General features: G+C 54.1%; 1 long non-coding RNA gene across 1 annotated transcript; it reads left to right on the top strand.

Moving 5' to 3' along the window:
- The first annotated feature begins 2,746 nt into the window (after positions 1-2,746).
- Positions 2,747-6,054, top strand: LOC121057460. The gene is made up of 3 exons (XR_005813798.1): positions 2,747-3,390; positions 3,729-3,830; positions 5,310-6,054. It is a non-coding gene; the product is annotated as an uncharacterized LOC121057460 (long non-coding RNA).
- The last annotated feature ends 85 nt before the right edge of the window (positions 6,055-6,139 follow it).

The raw sequence follows: 6,139 nt of genomic DNA, 5'->3' as shown, positions 1-6,139 counted from the left end.
GGCATTTAGCCCATGCTATTAAGGTCACAGTGCTCCTTGTCAAACTCACTTCCTTCAAGCTAGAGATGTCTCCAGGTCTGCCTGCACAGCCTGCAGGGCTGCACAGCAGTGATGCCACGCTCCCAGCTAGAGATGCCATCCCTTGGATGGCTGCTTTGACATCAACCTGCTGCAGGCACGGGCAACGTCAGAGGTTCTGAGGGATGGTTGGGTGCCTGCAGCCCGTGGATTAATGTGAGGGATATGTTTCTCAGAGGTGCTCGCACTCCTTGAGAAGAAAAGATGAGAGAACGAGGAATCTCTTCTTCAGAAATGCGCAGGTCTCACGTCAGCACACGTAGCTGCCCTGTATTTCCCAGGAGCCCAGAGGCTAGGTGCCGAACTTTACAGCAAGCATTGCAGTTTATGTCAGATACTCAAGGCAAGGTGCTGAGCCCTTATGACCATAATTTGCTGCTTACAAAAGAGTTGAGCTGTTCTGCAAGCCCAGCCCAGATTATGGGTTTCAAGTGCTTGAAAATCTGTCCCAGAGCTCTTAATCCAGTTTCTGGGCTCATCATGAATGGAGCCAAACCATTCTCAGAAGGAAAACTTGGCGAAAGCAGCCCTCCTACACTGTATCAGTAGAAACTGCACTCACAGCTGATGCCAGCAGATCCAGACTGGAGAGCAATTAAAGCCTGTGGCAGCCTCTCTCTGCTCAGGGGAAGCGGTGATAAGGGGGCAGCAGCCAGACACAACAGGTACCACGCCGAGACACGCTTCCCAGGCTGCTTACACCTTGGTGGGTGCTGACTGCTCCCCAGCTCCACTCAAACTAAGCCTGCACGTGCCATGGAGCATGTTCCACGGCCGTCCCGAAAGCTGCAGGTCGCGTATGGGCAGGATCAGAGCACACAAACGCCTTTACCTCTGCAGAACAGGGAGCTCAGTCCTCCTCTCCCAGCAGCAGTACATCAGCACACTGCCAGAGAGGCTGTTCAGTAGGGTTGGTCTTCCCCTGTTTGTACTTGCAAGAAGAATACTGACCTGAATGTAGCTTGCTTTCTTTTTTTCCCTTTTTTAATAGTGTCTTCTAAACAGCTCTCTTGCAACAGCATACATACTGCCCATCCAAAATAAAGTCTGTTCAGCTGCTGATCCGAAAGATTTCCCCTGCACAGCTAATCCCCAAGGTCCTTTCCTCGTCTCTGAAGGCCAGGCTGTATGCTCCTGAATGGCCTACCTCAGTAAATTATTGGAAGAATAGCAGGCATTTAGCCCATGCTGTTATGACCACACTGCTTCTTGTAACAATGAGTTTCCATCATGCTAGGGATATCTTCAGGTCTATCTGCAAGGGAAAATTATTTTCTCATATATTATCTATGCTTAAATTTGGCAAAGAGTCTGGCCGATGATGCATGAGATGGAGGAGGATTGAGCTGATATAGTCTTAGCCGTGTTGCTCAGTAAAACTGGTTGAAGTGGCTAAGAGCTAAGATGGATCTTTGCCATTAACAATCAACTTATCTGATTTAGTGCTTGGATAGCAGCAGATGAACTAATTAAAAACATGCTGCACTTGTGGCGTCTCACACATCAGTAAGTGAAATATGAAGTGACAGGAGGGCCTGAGAAGCGTTTGCTGCAAGTAGACACAGCGAGTGCTGCAGGAGAGGACTGGTACAAGTGCATGGGCACGGTGCTGGGAGCACACGGGGAGCTGCCAAGTTCTCCCAGCCCAGGAGACCTCAGCAGTACCAGGTGTGCAGAGGCGTGCGCTGCAGGACAACCTCTGCTCCAAGGCCACCGCCTTTTCTCTTTAGCTTAGCACCATCTAGAGGGATGCATCTGTAAAGCCGAGGTGCCGGGACGCACCGGCTGATGGCACACGTTGGGCAAATAACGCCCATCTGACCACGTTGGATTTGGGGGCAGGAGAAACGACTGGAAAGCAAAGCCACAGAAGGGCAGCTCCCTCCTCCAGCTGTCCTTCCCATCAGGACAAACACAAGGCTGTGCTGCAGCCATCCCCCTCATCCTGGGGAGCTCTTCTGTAAATGGGCAGATGTGTCTTCCAGAGAGGAGTGGAGGCTGGGGGATTGGGGCAGGATTTGGGGGGTTGGCAGGAGGAGGATGCTGGGGGTTGTTTTTTCCCCCTTTTCTTGACTTGATTTTTTAATTTTAAAACACCTACAAATCTTGCATCACCTGTTCCTGCAGGCTTCAACTCATCTGGTGATGCAACGGGAGCCTTCTAGGCATAAGAGCCAGCATCTTCCCTCATGTTCATTCAAGCCCTTGTTTTTCACCAGCACTGCACAAGAGCACGCCAGGATACCCGCTGAGGTAAAGGTCTCTGCACGGAATTTCAGTTTTCAGCCCCATGCATCAGAGCTTACTGAAAATTCCTGACATGAAACACCGGAACAAGACCAAAGGTGAGGTGCAGTGATGTTATCTTCTGTCTATCTCACACCGTGATCTTGCACTTTCTTCTGCAGCAGCCCAGGCTGCCAGCTTGCAGTGCCTTGACACGCAATACCTGCTCGTCATCAGCCACATCTCTGACCTTATACAATCCCAAGGCAAGGTCATTGAGATCAAAGTCCAGCCAGTCTGATACAGTGAGGAGTGGTTAGTGGGAGATAGGAAGCACATTGCCCTGCTCAAAGGGCAAAGCACAGCCTCCTAGAACTCACCTGACTTTTGGATTAAGGAAAAAGTAGCAAGGAAGACCAACAGCAAGGTTTAGCTAAGGGTGCACAAAACTTGTGTTTCTTTATTAACTGGCTGCAGTGACCCTGAGGATCCCAGAGACACCAAGACCAACGCTGCTGCCTGCGTCTTGCCTGCTTGGGATTGCCCTCACCTTCCCTGTGCACAGCGGGGCATGGTGCAAAGGGGTTTGGGGAGGGAAGGACACTCACATGCCAAGAAGTACCTGCAGTGCTCAGACAGCAGCAGGAAAGAAACACCCCTTTACCAGATGATCTTTACGGTCCCTTCCAACCCAAACCTTCCTTCACTGCTGCTCCGTACAACCCAAGCGCATGCTGCAGCAATCCTCCATGGCTCAGCTGGGAGGCTAAAGTACAGGGCTGACTTCTCCTGCCTCCAACCCATCTCTGCCAGCCCCCAAGCACCAGCAGCTGCTCCTCCTGCCGGCACCAAGCCCAGCCGATGCTCCCAGAGCTTCCTGGTCCCCTGCCCACGCCCCGCTGCACCTACAGGGAGCGCGTCACTGAGCAACATCCCCATTGCCAGCCCTGCAGGAGGAGGAAGGAGGAAGCCGGGCTGCAGAGACACAAAACCACGGCAAAACTGGCTACGAGGGAGCCAGACAGGCTGGCTGGGAAGGACAGCTTTGCTGAGCCCGGGAGAAAATGGTTTGAGTAATTATTAACGGTAAGGAAACCTTTCATTTGAGGCAAGAGAGCTTAAGAGGAATTTCTGCATGGTAATACTCTGCATACTTTGTGCTTATGGGAGGAGAAAGGCTGGTGATTGAGTGGTTTGAAGCACAGCCTGGATGCCAGCAACTCCCTTTCAGCCTGTTAGATCCCCTCCCTCCATTTCCAATCTTACTTTTGGCTGCGACCTACCTGGGGCACACACAACCCCCAGCGGATCCTCCTCAGCAGGGCTCCTGTCTCCCTCAGCTCTGAGCTGTTTGGGGAGGGCTTTCAGCATAACCTGAGCTTTGCGTTGCTACAGTCTGCTGACAGTTGTCTCCCCCTCCCCAGCCTGCCGCTATGTGGCCAGGAAGATGGGGACCCTGTGCTGCCAGCAGCCCCAGGAGCCACCACCCAGCCTGGAGCAGGCAGCCCCACAGAGGGGCCACCAAGGTAAGTTGTTCTGGGGTTAAATGCAGGGGTGTGTGGCTGTGTCCTGATGAAGCACAGCCATCCCAGAGCAACATCTACCTGGGGCAGTCTTTGTGCCCTTGCATCACCAGGCACCAAAACACAGCACCGCAAACCCCAGCCAGCAGCCAGAGCTTCCTGTCCATGCTGCCAGCCTTCCCCAGCCCCTCCTCAGCCCATTTCAGCCCCCAAAATCCCAGTGGCTCAGCAGATCACTCACACGATGCCCCACAAGCAGCCACCCCCCCCCCAGCTGCCCCTGATCCACCACTGGGGGCTGCTCCCACATCACCCAGCCACACTGCTCACATCAAAAATGAAATGCTTCACAAACATCAGGCAGAAGAACCTCAGAACTCACCGGCACCATTTCAGTGGCCCAGCTGAATCATGCCCAAATCTCCCTCGAGCAAACAAGCCCAGAGCTGCACCTAGGTGTGACCGTGTGGCCTCCTACCCCTGCCAGGAGCTGAGGCCTGCAGGAGGCCAGGCTCTTCCCCCTGCTGCTCCCACACGTTGGCTGCCTGGGGGGCTATAAACCCTCCAGAATATCACCTTGCAGTACAACAACAGGCAGATCCTTAAGGGAAGAGGAGGGGTGAAGAAGGACGTCTCTCATGACTAATGCTTTAATTAAGTGCAAATGAAGGAAAAGCACATCAACCATCTGGCCTGCAACGGGACCAGAGCACAGCAGGTGCTTGGGTGTGTGAGCAAGAGGAACCAAACTCCTCCACTGAGCACGGTTAAGCTCGTTCTGTGCGGTTAACTGCTGGGTGTTTGTTGCAATCAGGGGAGCTGCACCAAGTAGCACGAACAGAGGATCCACAGCTTCCTCCCCCACCCCTCACCCCCTCAGTGCTGTGGATGAGGGGGCTGCGTCCTTCCCTGGGGACACCAGGGCTTACACGAGGGACCTGCTCGGTCGGGGCTTGGCTCAGCTCCATCCTCTAGGGCAAGGCCCTTGCTGGGGAATTCTGAAGGTAGAGCACTACCATTCAGTGGGGTGATGTTTTTATGGTGCCTCCATGCTGACTGAAGCTGTGCATTTCCCAAGTACCGTAAGCAGTGCCTCCAGTTGGCTCTGTGCCACCAGCACAAGCCACGTGCTTGGTCTGTGCCTCCTGAGCAAGGAGCGCTGCGATGTCCCGGAGCTGCCAGGATGGAGCGAGGAGCTCACAAACCCCACCTGCTCCTGGTGGGATGCAGGGATGATACAGGGGCACCAGCAGTGTCCAGGACACGGCATAGAAGCTGCTGAGCTTTGTCCTGGGGCCCTCCTGGAGAGTTCTGTGCTAAAACCTGGCCCTACTCCCTGCACTAACCTAGTACTGGCCATGGCTGCCACCAGCAGGTTTTCCAAGCAGCAGTTCACATCCCAGCCTTGTCCCTTTGGGAATGATCTTTGTTCGTGGCTAATCCTGACCCCCTCTCCTTTCCCTGATTCTTGTGCATTTGCAGATGTAAACGTGGTGGTATCAGCACCCCCCCAAGCCACAGCCTCACTTTCCATGAACACCGATGCGGCCCAAGCCCAGCCCTGCAGGTCCTGAGGGTAACGTCCCTCATGGTCCTCTCCTGAAGGCCATGAGCTGCCTCCCCACCTCTCCGACCAGGGGATCTGTGTGCTGGGAATCCTGCAGCCCAGGGACTGGGAAAAATCAGCAAATCCCTCCTGTACCTGCTCTCGGCACAGAAGCATAATGACAGAGAACATCCTGATCCATCTCCCTAACAGAAATTTCCAGATGGCAGAAAAGATGTGCACCCATGTGTACCAGGTGCTCCTGGCACTTCTGGGCTCTGAGGAAGAGCACGAGCCATTGCATTCCACCAGCAAATCAGATTTTTATGCTGTGAAACCAAGCTGTGCTCCCGATGACATCGCTCTACCTTCAGACCACTTCCAACAAGGTAAAATCAGCTCAGGAGCTGGAATGTGGAGTCCGAGAGCCTGGCCCTGTGGAAATCCCACGATGTTTTGAACACCCCTGTGCCCAACAAGCCGGTGACCCAGCACGATGTGTAGCACACAGAGGGCAGAGGGGCTGCAGGGACCACCGCCACATCCCCCCGCCAGCAAACCCTGCGCCGTCACAGAGCAATGAGGGCAGAATTGCAAAGCCCACCCCTGTGGGGGCAATTCTGCCTGACCTCTTCCTGTGACAGCCCCGGCTGAGCCAGAAATAAAGATGGATGGAAGGAGGCTGGTGGGGAGCACAGTGGCTTTTTCTCCTGGGGGGCGTTTGCTGTCATTACGGTGTTTGCTCAGAGCAATGCCTGGGGCTGCA

Source organism: Cygnus olor, chromosome 19 (genome assembly GCF_009769625.2).
Source record: "Cygnus olor isolate bCygOlo1 chromosome 19, bCygOlo1.pri.v2, whole genome shotgun sequence".
NCBI lineage: Eukaryota > Metazoa > Chordata > Aves > Anseriformes > Anatidae > Cygnus > Cygnus olor.
The sequence above is the reverse complement of the archived record's forward strand: the minus strand, read 5'-3'. Positions and strand labels throughout refer to the sequence as shown.